General features: G+C 40.8%; 1 protein-coding gene across 10 annotated transcripts in view; it reads left to right on the forward strand.

The window, feature by feature from the left end:
• BBX (BBX high mobility group box domain containing) overlaps nt 1-27,841 on the forward strand; it is a 144,594-nt gene that overhangs the window by 22,797 nt on the left and 93,956 nt on the right. Inside the window, exon 1 of one of the 10 annotated variants that reach the window (XM_082042993.1) lies at nt 11,564-11,690. The exons of the other annotated variants lie outside the window; for them this stretch is intronic. The gene's annotated coding sequence lies outside the window, so the exon portion shown is untranslated. Of the gene's footprint in view, nt 1-11,563; nt 11,691-27,841 lie in introns of those variants that run through there. 10 annotated transcript variants of the gene reach the window in all.

Consider the following 27,841-nt stretch of genomic DNA (forward strand, 5'->3'; position numbering starts at 1 on the left):
GACCTGTGGTTATATACTTATGCATGCTTAACATTGCACTTTGAGTTAGAAGTCTCTCATTTTTAAAAAAATCTCTCTGGCCTGCCTTAGAAGAAATCTGCGGACTTCAGGGTTTTAGTTGGCAGAAGTAGCACTGAACCAAACAGTGGTAAGATGAAATTCTTTGCCCTGATCCAGTGGACTGCAAGTTGTTGGTTTTGAGACTTATGAATGTCTTGATTTGTGTTAAGATATTTTATTTTTAAGTCAGTAAATGTCCTTTTTCATTCTTTGAAAGAGAGGGCAGATCTGTATATTAGCCAGGTATCTTTGGCAATTTGGACATCCTTGTTTATGTGGACAGACAATGCAATTCAGTAGGACTAAGGTGAAATTGAGAATGGGTAGCTTGCTTAACCAGCAGACAGATATTAGGAGTAAAAATAACTCTGACAAAAAATCTATGTTTCTCCCATCCCACTCAGTGTCAGTTGCATGTTATTATGCCATAGGAAAAGAATAAGCATTTATGATGGGGGTATCTGGAATAGCCATATGAGGTAAACTGAATGAAAATTCTTCCATGCCTGTATGTGAAAGAGTGCTGTTTCTTTTTCTAGCAGTGGTGAAAGCAACTTAAGAACATTTAAAGTTAGTTCTGTAGTGACTTACAGACCTGTTGCACTAGTGTACCTTGTCCAGTAAAATACCTACACCTCGTTTTACTGACAGGAGTGACAAGAGAAGATGTACAGATGCACCTTTTTAGCAGCTGCCGTAGAGGAGCAGCATATACCATTGACTTGCCAAAATATGGAAGCTTCAGAAGAATTTCTTTTTATATCCCTGTTTGCAGGAATGCATGAAATTTAAGAATATCTTTGTTGTTAGGGCAGAGCTGAATAATTTTAGTGGATGCAGTCAGATGATACTTAAATTTTGATACTGAAAATTTTGTGATTTCCAATGGTTACACCTTTCACTTGCCTGTAATTTGAAAAGAATTTTAGTTCTTACATAAACAACCTAAAATAATTATTACAGAAGGGAATAATTAAGCAAGGATTTAGCATTTGATGAGCACACTACTGAGGTCTGTTACATGCGGTTGTAAAGGCACAGGATTTACACAGTTATGTACCAATACGATTGAACTGACTATCAGTTAGAATTTAAATTAAATTACTGTCAGCTCTGAATTAAGCAGTTGGTGTTTATTGAAGCAAACTTAGCTGTATCTGTCATTACCTCTGTTTGAAATTTTCAGTCACGTGAGTGAGGTAGGTGCGTCGTTCCCATTGTAACTCAGTGAGAAGCAGTGGGTCACTTACGTTGACTTGAAATACTCACCTCGCTCCCCCATATGTACATATGATAAAAGAGATCAGTTTTAAACTTGAAGATGGGAGATCCTGTATTACCAAGGTATCTGTTCCCTAGTGTTCTTTAAATGTAGTCCCTGTCTGCTACAAACATGTAAACATTCACGTGGCGCTCAGAGTTTGCTACCACTGCACATTCAGGATAAAATAACAAGGTGAAGTTTGATCCTTAAGTTTATTACAAAAGTCAGTGATCATGATGATACCAAGGGTAGAAAGAGTAATGCAAGCAACTGGCTTTAATTGGACCACAGAGTCAATACAGAAAAAGGCTCCAGAGTGTCTAGTGACATATGTCTTAGTGGGCAGAGTGGTAGCATTCCAGAGAACAGTGGGGGACACTATGTGTTTCTCAGCAGTGATAAATAAATGATCATGGGAGATTTCTACTTTGTGGTGCACTTAAAATTATGACAGTGAACTGGGAGGCCTGCTAAAGATTACTGAATAGTTTGGCAAATTATGGCGATTGCTGTATGACTCCAAATTAATCACAATATTACTAGGGGAAATAGAGATGGGAGGTGGAGATGACTGCACAGGTCGTGTGCCTTTTCAGTATAAATATTTTCTTCCAGGAAACCCAGGGTCTTCCCTCCATATCTGTCAAACTCTGTCTTTAATGTCTCAACTATTCTGTTGATTTTAGTTAATTCAGGGACAATTGGAGTCATCCCATCCACCAGATCCCCTACTGAGGTGCTGAGTGCTTGCTTTTCTCCATGACCTTGAAAATGCAGAGCCTCACTGGTCTGTGGTGAATACCCGACACAGCTAAGGAGTTCAGCCAGACCAGCAGGCAGATATACTGCCTGTTTACCAACAAAACTATGAGTTTTATGCATCCTTTCCAAGTCTGGTTTGCAGTTGGATTTGATGGATTTTGAGAGTGTAGTATGCAGAGTCTCTTCAAAACAAAACAAAAGTGACAAAAAACCTCAAAAGATTCTTTATTACCAACTTTTTAGAAGCAGCTTGTTAAAATGTAGCGTTTTCAAATCCAACCTGTTGATAAAACCTGGCATAATCTCAAACCTTAAGGGTATGCAGGTCTACGTTGTAGACCACTGAGTTTTGTAGTTACTTGAATATGCATTCAACAAGGTAGAACAAGTATCAGAAGTGGTTTGGCAGTGGTAGCATGGAGGTCTGTGCATACTAATTTAACTTGCATTGAGTAGGGGTAAGTTAGTTCATGCAGGGCTGGGCTGGGCTGCTGTAGCTGGAGTTTCTTAGACTTGCTTAGTTGGTTTAAATCAGGTTTCTGTGTCCAGCAGCACAGGGCTGCTGAAAGCATCTGGAGTCTTTGGGGCCAGTTGTTGAGGGTGCCATAAATGATGAGGGCATGTCCTAGGCATCCCTTCAAGATGCAAAATCTGGTTACACTGCAACAACAGCTCTTCCTACACCAGCAAGTTGCAAATCCTGTTTATAGATTTCTTTTATAGCACTGGATATTGAAAACAGTGCTTTCTCTTGGGAAATTATTATTCAATTAACTTGGTATTTTTCTTTATATTAAGTTTTGTTTTTGTTGAAAGTGAAAACTGATTGAGGATAAGATTTGCTTACTAGAGGGCTTGTTCTTGGGTTTATAGGAGTGGGGGGATGGGGGAGGATGAGCATATTGCCTTCAGGACTTAGGGTAGAATTTTTGCCCTGCTTTTCTGCCTTTCCTTAAAGAAGCTGTAACTGAAAACGAGTCCTTGAGAATGTATGTGAAATACAGACATAAGTCAACACTAAGGCCAAGTTACCTGTGTTTATCTGAAGTATCTAGTGTGTAACTGTCAGTTTAGTATCTATTTAGTACCCATTGCTTAAATAGATCAAACTGGTCCTTTAGTGACTTCAAGGAAGTTAGGTATGTCCAAATTAAAAGAAACTGTAAATGTGATGACTGACTAATTAGTGCTTCAATTTTTGGGCCAAGCCATGTGCTCTTATACCATCATAATCCTTCAAGACTATGTTTAACATTTTACCTCATCCTCCCTCCACTCTCTTACATAAAAAATAAAATTGAAAAAAAGTACAGCATCTAGTGTGCTGTAGAATTAAATAAGTGTCTGTTGACAGGGAATTATTATGTCTGTGTGGTTTGTGTGGTGCATTGGTCTACAAGTGATGCAGTTAAGTTTGCAACCCACATCTACACCCAGGTCAGAAGATCAAGTTGTAGTAGTGGAATCGCTTTGACAAAAACATGAACATTGGAGAAGATGTTGAACTTCTCCAGGTTGCTTGTTACAGCTGTCTCTTTCTCCTAGAGGACTGCACTGGCCCCTTCTTGGGTCTCTTCAGCACCAAAGCTACTAGTGGCTTTCGCTCCCCTTCCTTCTTGGCTGTCCCAGGCAGAGTCCCAAAGAGCAGCAGTGGTGGTCGGTCAGGTGAGAGACACAGGGATGCAGCAGATGACCTCTCTAAAGTTTAACAGCATCAGCTGGGCGTTTTACTGTTTCCCATGAGCCGTTGTACCTTTCTGTGGCAGTGTAAAATGCATTGGTAACAAAAGTAACAGTGGGTCAGCTCTTCAGTCACCGCATTTCACAGTGTGAGGTTTTTTTGTTATTTGTTATATAGCTGTTATTGTTAACCTGTGTTTATAACTTAAAGAGTATAGGAGAGATGCTGAAATAGGAGAATTTGTGTCACTGGCAAGCCAGCGTTGTACCATAACAGCTAGAGTCTTGCTCTTCTGCATAGACCAAGGACATAGTTTCGATCTATAAAGCATGGCATCCTTTGGTGACAAGTGGCCTAGCTTAAACCTTTTTTTCCTATCAATTCAAACCAAACCAAACTAACTAAAAACCTGCTTGCATATTACAGAAGGGACAATATATTAATGCTATTACTGTGTGTATACAAGCAGGTAGCTAATGTGTACGCTGACACCTGTGTTCCCTGCATTCATGCTGAAGTTGCAGGAAGAGACCCACCCTGCTCTGTGGTGTCCCACAGATGTGTTTTAGGCCTGAATGCAAGAAACTTCAATGATTTTCCTTGATGAAGAGGTTTGCTATATTTATATATGCATCCATCAATGCTTTACATAGTGCGTTGACTTTTGGTGGCTGAACCAAGAATGTGAAGTGTTTAGGTTTGGGGTTTTGGAGGGGGAGAAGTTGCATGTTTGATATAAAATGTCAGTTTTGAATCTGGTTGATAATCTGTTGATAATCAGTTGATAATCTGGTTTGTGTTCTCTTATAGTAAAGTGTTGCATAATTGAAACTTTTTTTAGATTTAGAGTCCCACAGAAACACTGGGGAGTAAACCACAGACCAGAGAAGAAAAAAGCATCATTTTTTTTTTTTTTTTTAATTGAATGAGAAAAATGACTCATTTTGGTTTAGATAGTATGCTGACAAAACACACAAACTATTAGTTAGAGAAGACCATGTGGTAGCCACTGATTCACATGTCCAGCTTTGGAGTCAGGTCTTCAGGTAAGAGTGGACTTAATCACTAGAGATGCTGCAGCAAGTATTTTACCCTGATGTATGAAATCTTAAGCAGCACTTATTAGTGGAAATGAAATTATACAGTGTTTTTGTTTTTTTGTGGTGGTGGTTGTTGTTGTTTAAGTGAGCTTGCAAGTATCCAAAGCTAGTTAATGGGTTTGCAGAAGCACCTTGAGTTCAATTTGTTTGCAGTCATTCAGAGGAGGCAGCTGTTGGTAAAACAAAAGAACAGCTAAAGATTGGATGATGTCTTAAAAATCCACAGGGATGGCTGAAAATATCACTTTATTTGCTGGATTTACATGTTGGGTACTGTATTTACAGAGCATTTCCTTACTGGCATAACCCCCCCTCCATGTGTTTCCAGAGGGGAATCCTCTGTCCTTGCTCACAGCTGTGATGGCCTTGGCTGGGGCGAGCCGTCCTCCCCACAGCTCTGCTTCCCAGGCACTGCTTTCTTTTCCAGAAAGCATATTTGCAGAGGAAAATATATCCTGGGTGTACCAAGAAGGGATGGCAGCTCACCTGCAGTGACCTGACCCCTCCTCCGTGCTCACTCCTTCTTTCGCACAGTGCTGCCTCAGGGACTCATCTCACCTCTGGCTTTGGCTGGCACAGCTGCCAGCTGTCCACAGATGTGGACAAAGCATGTATCTCTAAGTCACTTGCCTGTTTTTTAAATCTTAGCCGCTTTGTTCCCCAACTTCTTCACGTGCCTACAGAAGTCCGTCAGGTTTTTGGCCCTTAAAACAGATCATAGATTACAGCCCAGAACGAAGCTAAGCTTTGGGATTTTGGCAAATGTGGTACCAGTGGGACACAGGTCCAAAAACGTGAGCTCTAGTTCTGGTGTTGAAATTTTACATGGCACTCTATTACTGTCTTAATAATTAATATTGAAATAAGTGCCAAATGTGGGTTTTCTAATGTGCAAGCTAATATTCTAACAAGATGAAAATCACAAGTGTATCCTGAATGTAGAATTCAGGCTACTGTAGAGGTTTTCCAGCATTAAACATTTATTTTCATATATATCGAGATTTTAATTCAATTAAGTACTTAGTGAATGAGATGTGAAGCTGGAGGAAGTTTTTTTCCTGAAAATGACAATATTTGGCTCAAACCCTAAAGGATTCTGTGAAAACAATTACATGTACTCTAAAGGAAATAATTCAAATAAATAGTCGTGTGTAGTGGCTGTTTCTAATTGGGCTTGATATTTTATCACAGTTAGTTTTCCATTTAGGAGGGAGGATAGGAACCATCAAACTTGATGCAAATTAGGAAAGTGAAATAGTTTTCTTTGCAACTGCTCTTTGAAGGTTTGCATCTCTTTTAAGAATATGCTTACAGAATGTTGCAGCACTACATCTAGGAAGAAAACTGGCGGGTCGTTTTAAAAGACCAGAAGACCAGCTCTCATTATTCTTAAAGCAAAAACTAGACAGAACTCTCCTGATTCTGATATCAGAAATATGGTGGGTTTTTTGTGCTACAGGTAACAGGTGATCTTACATTCTGAAAAGTAAACTTCTCCATCTGTAAACTTGCCAGGGTCTTGTTCTGGTAATAAAGCTAAGAAGGGAGAGTTAGGATCTTATTCTGCTACATCTGAGTGCCTTTCACCTATAGCAGAGGAGAACTGAGGTTTGACTTATCAGGTTAACAGTGGAAGGGGTAAGATGGGACAGCATGCTGCGTGTGATAGGATTTCTGGCTTGGATATTTTATGCATTATTTGTGTATGACATTTGTACCTGAAGTTGTTCCAACACTTTTGATGTGTGGGTTTGTGCAGTAGCTTTCTGGTGATGGAAATCTGTTGTTGCCTGTACACTGTTAATGTACTACATAGCTCAGAAAGCTTTTGTGTGCACATGGGTATATATGAAAATATTAGATACAACTTCTAAGAAGTGCTGAGATCTGGGAATCATTAAAATGTCAATTCTGCTGTTCCTGAATATACAGTTCGTTGATAGTGTTTTCTGGAATGTTTGATGAATTAATTTGCTTAGTGTTATATTAACTATGTGGTATTGCAGAGTTATAAAAGTGTTGGACTGGGAGTTTGTATCCATTTTGAGCTGAGTAGTGACTTGGTTTAGTGATTAATATTGTATTTCTTCATAATATATGGAGATTAAAACATGGAGCTTCAGTGGGGATTATAATTTATTGATACTGCAGCAAACTCTGTGTATGTGAGCACACATTTTTTGTGAATTTTGCAGAAGGCAAGATTACAATAGCAGACTGCTATTGCAAATTTGATTGATTGGGGAATTGTTTGGATGTCTTCACTGACAGTCACTTCCAGGTTAAGCTTTGGAGTGTTTTAAATATGCTCTCAAAATGTTTGTTTGTTTCCTTGATTATTTGCTGGTGTATTTCCTTTCTGGTTAGCAGGAGGAAGCTTTCAACCATGCAACCATACATCAGTGTTACTTTTTTCCCTTTGTATCTTCTTTCATCAGGTCATCTTGGTCACTTTTTCTAAGTAATTTTAATGGTCATAAAGTACCAGAGTAACAAGCCAGGAGAAGTCATCCTGTCATGTCAGTTCAAGAGAAGATAGATGTACTGATGGAGTGAGTAAATTCGTAATCAAACTATCTCTGGGTTGACTTGTTTTAAATAAATATAGAGACAACTTGGTGCCTAATTTCCACCTGCCTTTAATGTAAGGGATGAGAGGTCAGAAATTGTCACATAAAAATTAATTTTGACAACTGTAGCTTAAACAATACAAAGATTTCGAGTTCATGATAAAACAGTACAGAATAACTACTTGATTGAAAGTGCCTGGACTTTTAAGTGTGTGTGAATGAGTTTGAAGCATAGAAGTGCATATACTTGTAGGTGCTTGCTACTTCCTACTTCATGCCTTCTTTCTGAGGTAGGTTTTTATCTTGTTTAGTACCTGAAGGATGATTATATGTTAGATGATCCATTTTCATGACCATTTTCAAGCTTCCAAAAAATTTGTATACACCCTGTGAGGAAAAAAAAGCTGACACAATTTAAAGTAGTGGGTTTTCAAACTTTTTCTAAAAATTACTGTTACCTTAAAAAACACTAAAAAAGTGTCCTGTAGATGATACAGATGCCTGAAAAATGAAGGTAAGCCTACCAACAATGGACTAATCTTCTTAGTTACTTTTTCAGACCCATAGGAAATAATGACTACAGTGTAAAAACTGCTGATCCAGTGCTGTATCTATACTGAAGTTGGAGACCCCTGGACAGGGTAATAACATTAGCCAGCAAAGATAATGACAGAAGTCTTACTGTTTGATAGTGTTAAGCACAAACTGTTTGCTTTGAGATGAATGGTTGCCTCATAATTGCTTTCATAGTTCTGCCCCTGAAATCCTAAAAATGGTAAACTTTGATTTTTATAATGTACTTGTTATTTTGATGACCCCAGTCAAGGAAACTTGGGAGGGGCAAAGCAGCAGACAATGATTATCTGAAGTACAAGCAGATGCTACTCTAATTTCTCAAGGAAGTTCCTTGCGTAGAAAGGCAGGGTTAAAGAAATTCGAGCTTTTTGTACTGAAAACAGTGCAATACTTTAACGGGTGTCTCTCCAACTCTTTCTTTGTATGAACTGTCATCTTAAGGATGAAGTGCTTTCAACAGTAAAAGTCTGAAGTGGGCTGATAGAGCAGGGTCTTCCAGGTCACTTATAAAAAATTGTTTGCAAAATAAATAATAGCAAGTTGCTTAAACATTTAGTTTATTACTAAGTCAAGATAGACTGAAGATGTGCCTTTGTTGTTAAAGATGTACATTGCTGAAGTTAAACATGTGTAAGTCAACCTAATAAATGGGTTAATAATTTTTATTAACTAAGAATACCTTTTTTTTTTTTTTTAAGTGCTTCTGGTATTCTCTAGGTTGCTGGAAAAAATTGTCTTTGAGTGTCACGTCAGGAGTTCCAGAGATTGCTCTTCTGCATCTAATGAAATACTCTGGCTGGTGTGTACAGGCTAATACAGTGTAGCAACAACGTACCTGGAAGGTATTTATGAGAACTGAGAAGTGCCCTTTCAAAACTCAGTATCAATTTGAATAGCAGGGGAAGACCAATGCTCAGTGCTGTACAATCTCTCTTCTATAAAGCAGGTAGGAAACAGCTTTTCTGATATACACACAGTAATCCTGGGACTGGAGATGGGCTTGTGAGCTCATTTATCTCTGGTATGGTGGACTCGCAGAGCTGTGAGTGATGCTGTACAAGTGTTGGCTTTGATTTGAAGAGAAGCCCAGCATTTATGTAACAGTGACTATATAAAAAATGTTTTGGGAATATCTTTGCTGTTTCTTTTAAGTTGGGCTCTTCCTGTATTTTAACCTTGTCTACTGTTCACGCATCACTGCCAGCACAGTATCCCATGCAGGTTTTGTGGATTCTTGGTTTTAATACTCACTGGATCTTTTCAGCTGAGTCTATAAACTACATTCCCAGTTCTGATATAGTTCTGGCTTTAAACTATATGTTTCCTTAGTAAGGAAGCAGCTGTATGTCACTTCAGTGCTAATAGTTTCCCCAAAAAAGGAGTAAGCTTTCCTGAGAAACTAGCATTCCTCACTATATGAGTAAAAAGGGATAGAGCTGCCCAACTACATGGACACTAGTGCAGAAAGGGCATTGAGATGAAGTTGGATAGGATGTGGCGTGTTGTGGCTTGTACGCTGGCTTGGCCTAGCCTGCATGCTGAGATTTAGGCTGCCTCTGGTCTCCTTGTGGCTCTGCTGATGTTGCTGCTGCACCTGCAGATACTGCTGCGACTGAGGCTTTGCATCCACTCAGTCGGAGCTGACTACTCCGTCAGAGTAGCTGTAGATAGAGATGTATGTCTGCATCAGTGACCTTCAACTTACAGTCTGAGGAGTTCATGTAACTGCAGTCACCAGAGGCTGGCTGTGAACGGGGAAGGCTGAAGATGAAGGCACAGGTCCTGTCTGTCCACTCTTGAAAGTGAAGGCCATCGGGCTCTGCAGAGAGGTAGGGCAAGGGGTGTGATTATGTTGCCAGCTCAGTCTGGATCTGACTGCAGACTGTGTATAGGACATAGTTTAAAACATGTCAAAAAGTGGACAAGATGCAGTGAATTTCAAAGGAGGCATTAAATGCTTTGTTAAAAGGTCCTGGGTTTCATAATCTTCTGGAATGGGATCTTCAAATGTGAGTTAAAGACATACTACAGGTTCCTATATTGAGCAGACAAGAGAATGTATGAAAGAAGTGGTAAAGATACAGTTGCTTCTCTTTTCTCTTTCCCTGTCAGTATTGGTGTGGAAGACACCAGACAGGAATTTCAAAAGTGTATGAACTTCACTTAAACTGATACACTGTTTTGTTTTGTTCCTGTGTCTCCTCTGTACCACCGGTGCAAAATACCTGCAGATATTGCCGTGCAAAGCTCATGAGGCAAAACATTTAGATCTGAAAGAGAGCAAGACAGGTGTCCAAGTAGGAACACTCTCCGTGGTTATCTCCATGGTCTCATTTAGAAAGACTGAACACATAGGGACTGTCTGCTTTTGGTTGAGAGGCATAGATCAGATCCTGGCTGTGTGAGTGTTAAGATCTGTTTATGTGCTGTTCTCCATTGTGGCTTTTAATTCTTCTTTTGAACCAATAGCTGATGGCTCCCGTGGTGGTCAGTCCACCTTTGCCCTCTATCTTTTTGGGTTTACCTCGACATGTTTTCCAAGCTCGTATTTATTTAGAACGTTATATATTGTTCTGTTTTACGTGGGATTTTGTAGTGCCGTCCTAATTATGCGAATAAAGCTCACTCTCGAGGAACGTGGGGACAGTATGGCAAAGTGGTGGGTGCACCTTGACTCTTGCAGGGGGCAGCAGGGCAGGCAGGGGAGTCCCTGCTGGGGTGGGGCCTCGGTGGGGCTGGTGGATGCCTCTGGGAGAGAAGGTTTGTGCAGAGCAGGGAGATGCTGCTACCGAGTTAAAGCCCAGCTTGGTGTCGGTTTCAGTTTTAGCCTGAAAAGCGTCTCGGTTCTTTAAGCTGTTTTCCTAAAGAATACATACCCCCACCCTCTTTTTTTTGTTTTGTTTTTGTGATAACTTCATTAAAGGAAGTTAGTTAGGCACAAAAAACATGGCAGTCCGATCTTTAAGAAGATACCACCACCTTGTTTTTAACGCGCAGTACGAGTTTCCTCCAGCCGCAGGAGACTTGGGTTCGCTCCCGCAGGACGTGCCTTTTCGAACCGGCTCACGCGTGAAAAACGGGTTCAGCGGCGGCACCCACGGGCAGCCCCGGCCCGGGCCGGGGCCAGCGGGGAAGCGGCCGGGGAGGGCACGGCGGTGCCGGCGGGGCGGCCGCTTGCGCAGGGCCCGGCTACCTGCGCGCTGACGTCGGCCCCCGGGGGCGGGGGTGTACGGGGTGCTGGGGGTGCCCGTGTGTGCGGGGAGGGGGTGCTGCCGGCTGGAAGCGAGCCGTGAGGCTGGCATTTCAGTAATGCGGCGGGGTCCGGCCGCGCCGCCGCCGCGCCGTGGAGCGGCGAGTCCCGGCTCCGCTTCTCCTCGCCCCGCGGCTCCGCTCCGCCCCGCCCGCGCTCCCCGCGCCGCTGAGATCAGCTTCCTGCTTTTCATTTTCCTCACGACGCGGTTACTCCTCCCCTGAAAGAGTTATTTTCATCGGTCTGGAGTTAATTTTTATGGGTGGCTGCGGGCTCTTTTTCTGACAGGCTAACACACCAAGCGGGAAAAAGCGGTGTGATGGTGATTTTTCTTCTGTCGCGGCAAGCCAGAGCTGTAGGCAGAATGGTAGCCTGCTGCACCGAAAACATTTCTGTGCCAGCTCTGTGACCCTGGAAGGCGAAGGAGGTGAGTGCCGCTCTTACATCGAGTAGGTCCAGGGAGTTGCTGGAGGTGGAACCGCGAGTCACAACCTACCCCGGCTCAATAACAAGAAATGAGCAATCGTGTTGTTACGCTCTCTGATTAGATGCTTTTGCTCCTGCTAATACTGTAATGGAGTATACGCAGGAAATGATGGATTCTGCTGTAGCAAAGGACTGTAGTCAATGGAAGTTTATAGTGTGTAAATTTGATTTTCTTTTATTGAAACCTGTGGATAGATATGGCACAAATATAACTATAAAGGACAGATCATAAAGGTAGGGTTCAAACAACTTGCAACAAAAAAACCCACTCAGGTAGTTTCAGAACTTTTAGATGGACTGAATAATGCCAGAAAGAGACTTTACAGCGATTTAGTAATAAATGTGGATCTAGAATAGTGTGATGTATACATGGGAATAACACGATTTTACAATGTGTGGAAATAAAATTATACACAGGAAAAGCAAAAAAAAAATACAGTTGCCAACCATCCCTCAGGATGGAAAACAGGTTGATTGAGATAAAGCGGATTGCTTGGAAGAATATCTCAGTTGCATCAAACAGGCAACTTGCATAGAAATGCTTCTTCCTACGTTGTTGTGATTTTTTTTTTTTAATTTTTTAAAACTTTTTTTCTTTATGGAGTGAAGGATGTAAATACCACAGGTTCATTAACTTTCAGCTTTTTAAACAGGCAAGCATCGTTCGTGGTGTATGTTCTAATGGACTTCTAAAATAATTAATCTGTAACTGGTGTCAGGTTACTACTTACTTTGTGTTGTGTGTTGCGGTACCCTTCTTTTGCTGCCTTCTGATTACTGCCTGTTAACAATCAGATTAATGGGACAACTCTGTTCTGACTGTGGTGCCCTGTGTGATTTTGCAGAGGACTCTTCATAAGAAGCTGTTCAAAAAGCCTACCTGTGGTTGGCCAGCTGGGTTTCGAATGGTGCCGTAGCAGCTACAGGGCACGGCTGCAGGTCTGAACTGCTCCCTAGGTGACAATGGACAATAGGAAGAAGTGAAGGATGTTGTTCAGGGTAGTGGGAGGTGTGATGTGTCCCAAGCTTGAGGCCTGACTACAATTGCTTGTGCTCTTAATCCAGATGATGGAGCACTGTTTTTTTTATGATGCCAACTTGAATTCTTGGTTCCGCTATAAAATGGAACAAATTTAGTCTTTGATTAATTGTGGGAGTGGGGGATACTTCTCTGACAGTGAAGTTCCTCAGTATCTGTGCTGAAAGCAGTTCTGAGGAGACTTCAGTTTCAAAGTTCGATGCATGTTGATGGAAGAGGTATGGTAAATTAGAAACTGGGGTTTGATTTGTGATAGTATTTTGGGGCATAACTGACTTTCTTTTTTTTTTTCCCGTGGTGGAAATTAGCACTTCTTTCAGTTGCAGGTCAAGTCGGAGCGTATTTTGTTAAGAGTGTGTTGTATTACTAGGCCACACTTACCACTTGTAATTGAACAGCTTTGTAGACATATGTGTAAGGTCAAAAGGAAAACAACAGACCACTTTTATTGCCCAGTCTGTGGCCTGTCTGTGGTAGTGGTGGAAGAGCATTGTATAGGAAGTAATAATAAAACTTCCAGCCATGTATGGCCCTCCATTTTTTGTATTTGGTGTCAGGTGCTGTGTATATTACACTCTGCGATTTTTGCCTCCATGCAATTTGTGTTCATTGCTGCTAAATCTACTTTTTTTCTCTAGGCTTGTGTTCAATAAATTAACCCTATGTTGTGTTATGAGGGATAAAACTGTGGTCAAAGACCTTTTATGTGCTGTTTATATCAGCATGTTAGATGGGTGATGCATGCCCATTTGCCTCAGTGTGCTGATTCTAAAGATGATTTTAAATGCTGTTTTTTCCACAATAAATGTGTGAGAAATCTGCTTATTCTATAGATGGAAATTTATATCCCATGTGGACCCAGATACCCAACTCTTACTTGCCAAAGTTACTGCCTTTTTACTTGCACTCTGCTGGTAGAGAAACTCTGCAGCTCTGAGAACACAAGCATGATGTTATGCATCAAGCCCAACAGCTGCTGGACTTCTTTGCTGTTTTACTGATTTTGTACTTATTTTTCGCATGTTCAGACTGATTGATAAGAGGCTGCTGTAAAAAAAATCCAACCTGTATCAGTAGGGCCAAGGGTTCCTATCAGTGACTAAATTTTGTGCTTATAAGTGATTTTCTAGCCTTGCTGACAGCTAGGGCTGTCATTTGCTACTTCTCTATCACATTTTGGCAACCTGGTCTTCTGTTGACTTGTGGAAACTTGTTAATTTATTTTGGAGTGCACTGAAGGGGAATGGCAAGTTCTGTCTGCAAGTTGGATCCTTCCCTGTTGGAGAGACCACAAGGATTATTAATGAGTGCTCTCTATTTGTAGGCAGGAAGAGTGAAAGGTATCGCTCCCAGAGGTTTTTTTACCTTCAGTTCACTACACATGTAATGCTGACCACATCTTGAACATAGCTAAAACATACAATACATTAGTTGAACTACAGCTCCCTGACAAAGAAGCAAATAAGACTTAATTGACACAGGTAGTAGTGAACTGCCATGTTTAAATGGTGACACTGTCACTGAAAGAAACAATCCCAGCCTCAGACACTTGCGTCCTACCCCATGGGGCATGATAGTGTTTTTGCAGTTGTGTAATGGACTGGAGGACTGATCATAGCTAAAATTAATGGGTTTTATTAGCTTAACATTTTCTCTCTACTAAAGATATACTTGACCGCCATTGGGTGGGTCATATATTGTGACATGAATTAGACTGGAGAACTGAACAGCTCTGTTGCCCCAAGAAGGGGGTCTCCAGGAGTGCGTGCAATATAAGTGGGACAGGGGACAGGACTGCTTTGATTTCAGAGCTGACATATGCTACCTTAACCGTTTGTCAGGCTAGAGCCTTAAGGGCAGGCTAAGTAAAATGCAAGAGAAGGAGGATGTATCTCTATGATGTATCACTATTGTCAATATTTCTTCTACTGGGGACATATGCATCTTCTAAATAGGATTTTGCAGTCTGGATAGTTTCCAGCCCAGATAGCATCAGTTAGTTACTGATGCTGAAGATAACATGTCTTAATTGTGATGTTGCTTTTATCTTTCTCCCGTGATCCTTTCTGAAGTAGGTGCTGCCTTGCATGGTTTTCCTTCTTGTGACCCAGCATAGCACGCTACGTGTCGGGCTGTGCTTAAAAGTTACATGAGACTTTCAGTGAGTGCGTTTGGTAAGTGATTTTAGCAAGGTAGCTTCATCTGGATGCAGAATACTGGTTTACTACAGATTCAGGATGCTGGTTAAATTTAAGTCTGGACTTGGTGCTGTGTTTGTGTGATCAGTTACTCTGAGATTTTGACTAGTAGCAGAATATCTCTAAAAGAGAAGGTAGCTTCTCCTCCAGTGGCCTGTAAGAAGAGTACGTATCTGTGGTCAGTACTATAATATTGTTTGTTTGTTTGTTTGTTTTAAATAGCAAGGTGATGGTTGTTGCTTGTCTGTGATTTATGGAGTTAAGGAAGTTTTTGTTAGTGGTTTTCAAGCTTTTGTTATGTGTGTTACGTGCTGGCAAAAAGCAGCAATAAATATTTCTACATGAGTTCCCTGGGGCTGTGTTTTGACTAGGGTAGCCAGATGTTACATCCCAAGATAAAGATCCAATCTTGAGACTTGCTAGTGTAGACCCGTGCGTTTGTTCAGGGCCTTGTTACCCTCTGTGAGACTCTGTGCAAGTACAGAAGTTTGTGCTAGTGGATTTTGATGAGGGATTAAAGGATCGATGTTTGCTTTGCTTGGAGGTTGTTCAGACAGTAGAGTTAAGATTTGAAAATACCATCTCTACTCCTTCCCTTGCCATACCAAAGTAAACTGAAAACCCATAGCAAAATGTGGCACGTTAACTCTTCAGATTTTTGAGTAATACTTTAGAGTACCTTAAGCTACAAAAAAGATGCTGTCCGATGAAAACTTTATACAAAACAAAAATTGTATTTGTGGGAAGAATTATAGTTTCAGGATGAGAAGGAAAACGTATTTAAATGTTGCTATCAGGCTTGCACAGCATGAAATTCAGTTGGCTTTTATATAGCCAGAAGGATTGAAAGAGCTACCTGGAATCCCAAGCATTAAAAAAAAAAAAAAAAAGACAGTTTGGTGTGATGGTATCTTTTTTTTTGGAGGGAAAAATAAGTCGTCTTTTTCTGTAATTGGAGAAGCTAGTTAATGAGAGTAAATCACAAGAATAATGCTTTCTTTATTAGGCAAATTAGAATACAAGGAACCTAACACCTCCAGAGCTGATGCAGCTGGGCCATGGCTGTGGTTCTACAAGTACACAACTTTTGCAGGTGAGGACATGGAGTTACTGCCCTTGTTGCAGCACCTTGTGACAGCGTTGTGTCCACTCCACATGGAGATGGTGTCATGGCAGCAGCGTTCTCCACGGGCTTCTGTCTGGGATGATGCTGGGAGAGCCTCACTGGGAAGCACTGTCACAGCTGTGGAGGGTGGTGCAGGGAGCTGGTGTGGTCTGCTCCCATGGGACGTAGTCTTCCCTGATGGCCAGCTAACCTGAGCAGAAACCTGGCCAGCATCTGAGATTTTTCAGATGCAAAACTTGAGCATGACGGGACGTGTTTTTTGTAATGAGGGCTAATGCTACAAAGAGGACATTTTTTTTCAAAAGCAGTACCAAAAGATGCTACTGGAAAAACCTGTGTATTTCAACTAAAGATGAGCAGGATTCACTGCAAAGTAGAGCTGCTCAAAGTGGATCCTTCCCCTTTCATCTGTTAGATCACTACTGTAAGGTAAAAGTGTTTGTTATATTACAAAGTTAAAATATTTTTGAATTGAAGGGCTATCTTTATGTAGATGTTTGAGTAAAATGTTTGTTTCCCCAATGAATTCAAAAGTGAAACTGTAAGAGAAGTGAAAATAATTTAACTGAGTTTTCCTGTTCCAAGCTGGCTACAGGAATGTATGCTTTTTAAGTTTAAAATGATAGTAATATAGCTGTAGGTGTTCCATAGTTGGCTAAATTACTTTATTTTTATGGCTGTTGGTACCCCTTGAAGCTTGTTAGTGTATAGAGTAACTCAGAAATAGCAATTTGGTTTGTAAACACTTGGAAGTTTCTTAGGTAAAACTGCAAGCAAATTCCACGTGGGCCTGTGTGTGCAGACAAAAATCTCAGTCAGCGGTAGTACCTCCTGTGTTGGTGGAACTCACTCAAGAAACAGGTGGTTGTTAATCAGGGCCAATAAAAAGTTACTAGATTGAAGCTATTTCTTCCCCCTTCAAGGCTGCAAGAAGGCAGCCAGCTAGCCAGGCCCTGTTTGAAAAAGCCTCTGATGTATTCTAACAACACAACTGAGGCCTTCCCATCTATGTTATTGTTTATGGTTTATTCAAAATGATCACAGGAATAAGACTGTGGTAGAGGCTTCCTGAATCAGGCCTTTCACTGAATGTCTGACTTGGAGTCTCTGGCAGGTTCTGCTCCACATGGAAGTGTTTGCTGCAGGTATGGACACCTGGTCTTTGGTGGACCTCTAGTGAGACAAGGAATCCAAAGTGCTGCGTTGGTGAAGTGATGGTTAGGCAGAGGAAAAAGAGGTACTTTCCAACTGGGCTTTCAGAATAAGTGAATGTATTTTAAAAATTATCAGCAATTTGCACTCTTGCTTTTCATTAAATTTCCTGCTGTGTGGGTTGACAAATGTACATAAAAGCAGATAAATCCTTTGCTGATGGCAGTTCTCAGAGGTATTTCAGCTTGTCCTGCAGGTCAGCAAGCTGAGGAATGATAGAAGCAGGGCCCTCAGAGAAAAGCAGTTGACTAATACTTTTTAGCTGATTTCTGCTGAGTAATTAAGGTGCAAAGAGGGGTTGTCTTGAGATGCTTAAGCGTCAGTCAGTAATGTGTTTAAGATGGTCAGCCTCTTTGAATTATACCTGGAAATAATTCTGTAAAATTGTGCCATCTCTGGAAGATGGGTATAATATGCCGTCTTCGTGAAACATCTCTGGTAGAGGGGAGCAGATGCCCAGTGAACCAGATTTTCTAGGTAGTTGCTGGTAAGACCTTGAGGAAGGACAAATTACGTCTGTCTTTTAGGGTCATAAAAGCCTGATCAATATAATAAACCTTTTCTCAAAAGGAAGTCTGTCAACCCAGGTATTTGCAGCACTAAGTGTAGCCATGCTTTGGCTGATCTGCATATTAAGAAGTAGTAGAAGCTCCAGAAGGAGCTTGACGTTTTAATTTCAGTGCACAAAGGTGGGTAGATATTTTAAGAGTGGCTGTGGTATTTTGCAATTTCTTGTCTTTTTATTCCACTCTGCCACTATTTTTCTTCAGCATGGCTACTTCACAAAGCAGCCTGCTGTGTGCTGTTTGTTTTGTACCTGCAAAAAAAGTATGTGCAGATACATAGACACGTACACGTGTATGTCTTCGTGTGTATGTATATGCATGTAGTATAAAAAGCCTGTGCGTCTTTCTTGTAGTAGCAGGACAAAGTGGGCTTGAGTGACTGTTACTGCTCCTCATTTGGTGTTTGCAGTTCACTGAAAGCATGGTGTGAGACAGGGCAATGTGGTTTGCCCTAGCACGGTATAAATCAGTAGGCATCTACTACTCATTTCATCAGTGAATTTTTTTTGCGTGCTGTTTTAGACCAGCAGTGAACCTCCTTTCTCATTGCTTTTTCCAAAGAGGATCTTAAATGTAAAGTACATAAATCAAGAAATAAAATTGGAATGGGTTAAATTTGTATGGAAGTCTTAAGAGAGGAGTGTTTTTACCCTTCATATGTTGTTGGCCAGTTAAGGCCAACAAATAATATCAGTATTCTTTTTATTGAGAATACAAATTAGCCAGTTTAAAACTAGAAAAATAGATCTGTGGTCTCCTTATGCAGACCTTGGAGTGCTGCAGAACTGTTTGCTAACTTCAACACCTGCATGACTGGGGCCATGGGCAGTGAGTGGCAAGAAAACAGCTCTTGGTGATGTACTGACCTAAAAGGGTAAGGTGTTCCCCTCCTTCCAGAAATAAATGTGCTTTGGAGCCATTAGAGGCAGTCCTTCTCTAGGTCCCCCATGTAAGGCAGATCTGACCAACGCCTAATTTTCTAGATCTGTGAAGCAAGGGGGAGGTGTTGCCAGCTGAGATCAGAGCGCGGCTGGGCTAAATAGAAGCTTCAAGAATCACTTAACTGCTGCTCACGCCACACCATTTTGAAGGAACCTTTTCTATTTAACTCTGACATTAAGGCTTGCAAGGTTTACCTTTCTTTTTTCTTTCACCTGTTGGTGTGGTTGTACCATTTTCCACTGTCAACTGCAGCTTAACAATACCTTAGCGATAATTTGCACTTTTATAGCACTTTTCACTTGAATTACCCAAGTGATTGATAGGATTGATGAAGAAAGCTAGGTGACACCTTTCTGACTGAGGTGATAGAGGCAGATGGAGGCTCTGAGTCACAGAGAGGTTGAATATGAATTTAAGGAAGTCTTTTGGCTCATCCATGAGGGGTCTGAAGAACCTATAGTTACTGATTTCTAGGCGGGTACTACTGCTGATGAGATGAAGTTATAAGATACTGAACAGCATAGATTGTGTGCGTGTGTTAGAAAATTGCTGGGGGCAGGGGATATTTAACACCTGATGCTCACTGCATTAGAGGTACCTCTGAGCAACACTGCAAGCATTTTAAAAGAAAATATGTATATATCAATCTACTTTGTGAAGGAAGAGTAGCAACATGTCCTTCCAGAGCCTGGCATTAGTGTTGCAGCAAAGTGATTTCCAGAAACAAAAAGAAACTTAGGACTATCTTGCTCTTGGGTCAGGTGCCTGCACTTCAGTCACTCAACACCTGACACAAGTTAACACAGAGTAACAAAAAATGGATCAGGATCCAAGTTTGTTTGAAACTAAGGTGTTTGTACTGATATTTCCCTTTTTTATTTCAAATATAGTTGAAATGATAATTCATCTGAGGGATGAATATATGAGGTCTTCAAATAAAGTTATACTGCCTTAAATTTCTGGAGCTTACCTGACTGGAGGTGTTGAACAAAACTGATGAACCATTACAAATTTTTATGAAGCTTAAGATTTTTATAGATAAAAAAACACTTTGATAAACAGTATTAATAAGTCATACTTCAAGTACCTGTTTAACATATTACAGTTCTTCCTGAGTTTTGCATGTTATTAGACAGATGGTTCTTCCATGACTGAGATACCTTGCCTAAATATTTAGGTGCTTTGTCCAAACAGACACAGCAAGTTTGTGGTGGAGGAGGGATGGGAACAGAGTATGATGGGCCAGCTTGCTGTGCTGAGGCTTTGCTCTTTAATTGGTGGGCAAGGCTGTCGCTTGAGCTGCTGCTTTGCATGTGTAGTGACGTTATTCAGAAAATCTCTTTGCCCACCCCTGAATAGGGACAGTGACCTATATGTGGTTTAGAAACACCACAGTCATGTCTACTCCCAAGCATGTTTAAGAAAGACAGAACTTGAATTTGGCCTTGTTGTGGGTTGGAAGTGGGAAACTTAACACTTAAGGCATGATAGGGAACGTGAACACAGAACATCATGAACGTGGCTGCTAGGACTGTATCCCAGTTCAGATACTGGGCCTTCAGCTGAAGTTCCACCAGCACACTCTCTTCAGTTCTGCATGTGCTTTAAGGGTTCAAAAATCTTGTGTCTTGCCCTGGCAGCCAGACTGCAGAAACTTGTGAGGCTGCAGGAGTTATCTGTGGCCACTAGATGACTCCTTCAGCCTGCTGGTAGGTAAACTTGGAGCTGGAAAAAAGCTGGGGAGATGGTGAGCTGGTACAGGCATTTGCAAAACAAAGGTCCAGACCTTCTTAAGGTCAGGGTGGATTTATTGACACAATGAACATGTGAAGAAGCGGATTTTACAAGTTGTACTACTTGTTGACTAGGTTACAAGTGGTTTTATGTCAAGCTCTGCTGTTGCAACTCTTATTTTGCATGCTTTCAAAAAAAAATAAAACCCACCAAAAAAACCCCACCCAAACCAGCAGTAACATAATGCTATCTTTGCCTCTTCTTTGCATCTTTCCCCTGGGAAAAAATCTGAACAGACTGTATTAAGGCTCAGGCAGAATTTCCAGAAACTCCTTACAGATTTCACTGCATATTCAGAGGGTCCACTCACCCTACAGTGCTCAGGATTAAATAATCTACCTGCCAGTGTAAATGATGCTTCAGTTTCATAAACATATGTTTGCTAATGTCTGTACTAAGCATACAGTCACTTTATCAAGGTAATTAGATGATGATGTGGTACTGCTGTCGTTCCGTGTGTTTCTCTGACATCCATTTTTATTTCTGAGGTGTAATAATGAATCAGTGAGCTTCCATTAAATATGACTAGTTCCTGGTGCAAAGTATGTGCTGGATAAAACAATAGTGCACGTCTGATAATATTTCTTTTTTCAAAATTGTTTTGGTCAACCAAGAATCCCATAGAGATTAGACTTGGCCCTGAACTGTGGCTTGATCTGTGAAGATTTTACATTGTTCTTTGAAGTTGTAATGTTAGAGTGTTTCAGTGTTCATTGTAAGCATGTTGCTAGTCCTGTTTTTAAACTTAATACACATTAAGAACGTATATCTACTTTTAAGTAAGGGTCAGGCATACCAGCCTTTCTGCTTCTATCATGTTTGGAGGTTTTCTTCAGCTAAAGTTTTCCCTTTTCTCTCTTAAATACGTAAGACCTGTTGATAAGTCCAAAACCCCTTTGGAATTAGTTTCCAAAACCACAATTCTGGATTGAGTCTTTGCAAACCAGGATAAGAATTTTCTTGACTCAAACCTACATCCATTTTGAGGATTATGTTTACCCAGTGGCATGTTGATTTTAGTTCTTCAAATGTGTCATGAAGACATGATATAAAAGCAGCTGTTATATGGGATTTTCAGTTACTTCCTATTTATGCGTATAGGATGTGTATGCAATACATGCAATTCTTCATATATGTGGAAACATCCCCTGTCTCTCATTCACTTTCAAAATGTGCAGACCCTGACAGACATGCATAAGATCCTTCCCTTCCACCTTATTTTCTGCACTGAGATTCCATACTTTGAGATTTTTAAGTTTAGAGCTGTGCTATAGCAGTTTCAACTGATCGTAATGATTTGTAAATGAAGTATGATAAAAATGATGAGAAAAAATGAAATAAGGAAACTGTTTTTTGAAACTTTCTAAAATAATTTCCATCCTTCTTGCTGCTACTTCATTATTTGTTACACTTCATGTTCTGTTGACTTGCTTCCTTAGATTTCTGTGATTTATTTAAAAGCTGTAGTTCTAAGGAGATCCCTTGGTTTGCTTAATTGAAAGGTGAAGGAGGAAGGTTCAGGGCAAGGCAGTGAAGAAGCTGATCACCGTTTATTTAAGGTTACTTCCTTTGGGTGAATTCAGTGCTTTAATCTCTTATGCGCAGCAAGAGAAATAAAGTTATTAGTAGTAATTGTGCCTGCAGCATGTTAATATCAGGCTAGTAAAATTTTAAAAAAACAGTGAAGGAAAGAGGAAAAAAAAACTAATCCTGTAGTTCTCATTAACTTCTCACTCTTAAAAGTGTTTTATTGTTGGATTTATGGTACTTTTCCTGCTGCTGTCAGTGATGGTTGTAGATATGAATAGAAGACAGCACGCAGCAAGGATCAGAGTGAGGTGAATGAGCTGAATTGGAAATGTACCATGCTTGAGCTAATCTGGCAGTGGAAATGACATGAGCGGCTTAATTTTATTTAGAAGGATGCAAAGGGAGAGGCATTCATGTGTGCGCATGTCTGCCGGTCCTGTCTCCCCCAGCCTCTGCCAGGTCCCTCTTCTTCTCCCGGGCCTTGAGTGAGGTGCTGGGATGTGCACAGGTTGTCAGCTCTGAGGGCATCTGGCATTTCAGGAATGAGCTGGGCTGCTGCAGCAGTCGGGAGCGCGAGTGGGATTGTATTTAATGTTCAGCTCTCCCTCTGGAGCAGCTGAATTGAATGGCGCAGCGGTACTGACAACAGCAGGGAAAAGGCTGAGCAAGGTGCCGCCGTCGCTCTGCAGACCTCCAGCTCGCAGGTCTCCGTGTGCTTCTCTGCTTCCTCCTTGTTCATCGACTGTCGTGTGGTGATAGAATAGCCAGTCCCTTTGATACTTCTTTGTTCCAACCCTTAGAGTAGTAAATTTTCAGGATGGTCAGTTGGTGTCATTTGCAACATTATGTCATCTTGTGCAAAGACCCAGGGAAGGGAGTACTGAGAATAGTCAGGCTGAGGAAGGTAATGAGGGTTGCATTGTGTTTATTTAAAAAACAAACAACACGCAAACAAAAGCTTTCAGAGTCTGAGAAACTTTTTTTAATGAAGGGGAGAGTTTTCTTTGAGAAAAGGTTGTACAGCAGTCTTACTGACACAAGTTACTGGATTTAGGGTAAGAAATAACTGAAGCTTTACTTCTTAATCCATGTCCAGCAGTTTTCCCCTGAAATACAAGCATTTGATTATGAAGATTTAATTGTAGACTTGAAATCCTGTTGAGGACTGTTTGGAAATGTCTTTGAAGAAGTTTGCCATTTTCGTGTATGTATTGGGTTAGGTAACTGTACACTCAATGTGTCTTAAAACAAGAGTTCCTAAAACTTTTAATTGGTCCTGCAAAAACCCCGGGATATTTTCATGCCTTAACCTTGTGTTTTGCAAAGATCTGTACCAGTATTACTATTGACTGAAGTGCAGGTAACATTGTGCTAGAGCTTTCATTAAGTTTCTGACAACTGGAGTCTTTCCCAGCATCAGTTTTAGAAGTCAGATTTCGTTTCCTAGCGCCAATATTGACACAGTTCTGAGACGGGTGTATTTAGCGTTCGTTCTGAAGAGGGTATGTTCTTTGATGTGCATCCAGAAAATTGTTTTGGTGTGGGTGGAATTTCCATTGTACATGGGCACAGGGGTTCCCTCTAGGATTAGATTTCCTTATCCTCCCAAAGCTGCTTTAAGATGAATGCTTTTTGTACTGCTGAGAATTGGATTTGGCGTAAAAGCCTGTTCCAGTGCATTGTGCAGCAACTGCCGAGGCCACCCCACGGCGCATGAGAAGTCCTCCCCAGCCAGGGACACCAAACTTACGCTGTTGTCTTTACCCTTTCTGGCCTTCGGAACAGGAAACCTACAGGAGAAGAGTGCTGAAATGCTTTAATAGTTGGTAGCACTAAGACCTCATTTTAGAATGATATTGATGCTGGTTTATTGAGAATACTTTGAAGTCACTCGTAATCTCAGTTTGGCTTCTTTCCAGCATAGTCTTTCCAGGTAATTTGCAACTAAACGATCTGTTTGAGTTGTGCCAGTGCATCGTGCTGGACAGGGTAACACATTCACTTTTGCTTATGTAGTAAGGAGGATAAAGAATCTGTGTTTATTAAATAAAGCTTAGTTCCCTAACTGGGACTGCAGCAGAAATGCAGCATAAGGTGGTATTGGAGACCTCCAAGAGACACTTCAGGCTGGCCAAGCCAGCAGCCAGCAGTCTTTCTCAAGCAGCCAAAAGTTGTAGGTTGAGTTTCCAAAGAGACAGACAGTTTGTAGCTGGGCTTTTACAGCCTGAGATGGGCTGCAACGGATCTTGCGTGGAAGTGGAGTCCTGCTGGTAATTAGTTGGCATATGTTCTGAATTTCTAAATTGCTTTTGTTACTCCCTCTGAAATGTAAAGAAGCAGCAAAACAGACTTGAAATGCACTAATTGATATTTATTTGAATATAACAGCCATTATATCTGTGTGATTGGTAGGCTATCTCAGTTTATCTTGTGGTGTATTTCCGCATCAAGCACTTTCTTTCAAGTTAAGAGGTGTCTGTAACACCTCAGTGTGGGATAGAATACAGAGCAAGTTCCAAAGGTGTGGTTGCACAAACCTAATTATTACCCATTAAGAAAACAAACAAACAACAACAACAATAAAACACAAAAAAACCCACCAACCAAAACAAACAACCCTAGCTTCAATATGCATAATTTTGTGTTTACAAGAGTTCTGCAGTCATGCTCTGCGTTCTGCTGTTGACTATCTGTACTGCAAGATTGCTTAATAAGTACTGAATACAGTGTTCTTTACTCTATATTGTTGTATTATATTTTTCACAACAGCTGAATCTTGCTGCAAATCATTTACAAATCCATTAACAATACATTCATTGTTATGGAAGAAACAACTAAATTACATTTATAAGTTGCTGGAGACTCAAGTATGCTCTCTGTCTAATAGTCATGTACGTATACAGATGAGGAATAGTAAGGAAATCCATCTGGAAGCTCGAAGAATTGTCTCAGTGCCAGCTTTTCATACTCCTGACTTCTTACTTACTTACTTCTTACATGCACAAAGACTGGAGGTGGAGGTTTGAGGGTTTTGTCCAGAAAGCATGAAAATTAGCAGTCCGCATGTTCATTTGTTTTGTTTCCTGACAAAGTTTTATAGAAAACTGGCACTTTTTGTTAAAAAATGTTCAAATAATAGCTAGGTGTCTGTGGCCTTTCTTCCCACCCCCACAAAAACTGTTTCAGCTGACCACTCTGATAAGGTGTATAGCTGTGTGATTACATAGCGCTGGGGAATGAAGGAACATACCATGCTGTTCAGCAAATACAGTCTCCAAATACAGGTTAATGGTTAACTACATTTAAGTCTGGAGATGATTGTGTAGTAATTACAGTTAATTATGAGATGATACAACTGCATTGCCATGTGATGTCCTCAGAACACACTGTAACTTCAAAATGTGCTCTTAAGACAAGGATTTAAGTATTACCACATCATCTTAAGACAGAAATAACATTCTTCAGTAGAAAATCACAAAAGAACTTTCATGACTAAGTCTGGTGTTAATATGCAGGTTCATCTCTTTCAGTGCAAGTTTCACATATATATGTGTGTGTGTGTGTATGTATGTATATATATGTATATATACATGCATACCTACCTCTAAAGAAAAATGAATCCGTTCCCACTTTAACTCCAGTACTAATGACTTGTCCAGCTATGCATTTTCCTGCCTGTGCTTCACCCTGGAGCAGCACATTGGAGCAAAGAGGTTTTCCTGATGCATTTTTGGAGCTCCTGGGGAGCTAATCCCTGTTTGAGTTGCTGTGTTTTGGCTTCTGCAGATCTCTTGGCTAAGCACCAAGATATGATATTTAAGAGTGTACTGTGCTCCCCTATGACTCTCCTTTTCTTCTGTGGCAGCCTCTATGAAATCAGGATTTTTATAAGCAGTTTTCCCTGCCTTTCTGCCCTCAAGTAAAAGGCTGTGGCAGAGCAAAGAATTGGCTCTCCTTGTTATTATTTTTATTTTCAAGACAAAATGCATCTGTTCTTCATCCCATAGTCTTTATCCTTTTCCTAATATTACTAATAATTTTTATTATTATTGGTTTGGACCTTCTGCTGGAAGTCAGATTCTGCAAAAGAATTGTAGCTTGCATGACAGGAACTTCTGTGTGCAGCCTGTCTCACCAGAGTTTCACAAGGTCAGTGGGAGTGCTGCAACGAGTGAAGGCTCAAAGGCCATGCTATTAAGTCTTGATCTTGAGAATTTTTACACTCTGGGCATAGCTTCTCCACCAGAGTTCCCTCTTGTTGATCTCAGGGGCTACTTGTGTATTTGAAATGGAGCCCAAATGTAAGCGCTTGCAAGTTGGTGACCACAGGAGGGGGAGGCAGGGTGTAAATGCAATGCTGCAAAAGCTGGAATTCATTTTCCTGCCCCAGGGTATCAGTTGACCACCCAGGTGGGTCTACCTGGCCTCCAGCTACTGCTCAGGAGATTGGGCATCCTCTGCGGGTCCACCGCCATGTCTGGTGGCCCCTGGGGAGGTCTCGGGTACTCCAGTGCTCCTCACCTGCTCACAGGCACCAGAGACCTGGTTGTAGGTGACAGCATCCCATCCTGAGTAGCTCGATTCTGTTCCAGGGTAACAAAATCTTTACTGATCAGGAGAAATTGAGATGAAGTTACTGCCTCATAGACTTAAGAAGTAGCTTTTCTGAAACTCTTAATAAGAATGCAATAATTACTGCAAGTGTTGTCAGGGTGGTGACCAGCCGCTGCATCAGTTTCACAAGTGATTGAGTCACCATCCCTGGAGGTGTTTAAAAGATTTATAGATGAGGTTTTTAGGGACATGGTTTGGAGGTGGACTTAGCAGTGCTAGGTTAATGGTTAGACTCCATGGTCTTAAAGGTCTTTTCCAACCAAAACGATTCTATGATTATCCTTGGTGGTTTTCTGTTAATACTGTGGGGTTGCTCGTGGTGTTCAAAGACTTGCTGAGGAAGAGATGCAGGACTGATGGATGACAGGGGTTGAGTTGCTCTGTGTGTTAGTGAAGGAAGAAAAAAAAGCATTATCCTTCAGCCCACTCAGGATCCTTCAGTTTTGTCAGCCTTCCATTTAGTTAATAATGTTTTTTAAGAAACACCTCTGTGGTATCTCTAAATGCCTTTTATGAGATGGGAAGAAAGTACTTATATAGATGCTATATGTAATTACATATTAAAATAAATACTTGTCTCGCTTAGTGCACAAAACAATGAAGAAACTAAGACATCAACGTTTCTTCATTTCTTAACCAAATTTTGTGGATGATTTTTTTTTTTTATCCTTTTTAAGTATGAATTGTTTTTCCAAGTGATTTGTAACTGACCACTGTCTGTTATGGTGAAACTGTTTTTTGGATAACTAATCACTATTTAAATTATTTACATCATAAATAGCTACTCCTGCAGTAAATCTAGAACCACTTTCTGTTGTTTAGAACTGAAACAAATATGTGAATAGTAATCCCTAGCTGACACCTAATGGTCTTTATTGCTGCATTACTGGGACTCTTCACAGAGGAGTTTACTGGCGTTGTCCCTTATTTTCCAGAAAGCCAGAATGGGCTGCAGGTGCTGGGGTGATTAGATGTTGGAATAGAGCCCTCTCATGACCTTCAGTGCTGTGTAGTTTTGCACAGCCTCCTGATTTTTGCAGGAAAAGCCACTTATGACCTGCAGCACTAAAC

The sequence above is a fragment of the Streptopelia decaocto genome, assembly GCF_964273445.1.
Source record: "Streptopelia decaocto genome assembly, chromosome: 1".
NCBI classification, from domain to species: domain Eukaryota; kingdom Metazoa; phylum Chordata; class Aves; order Columbiformes; family Columbidae; genus Streptopelia; species Streptopelia decaocto.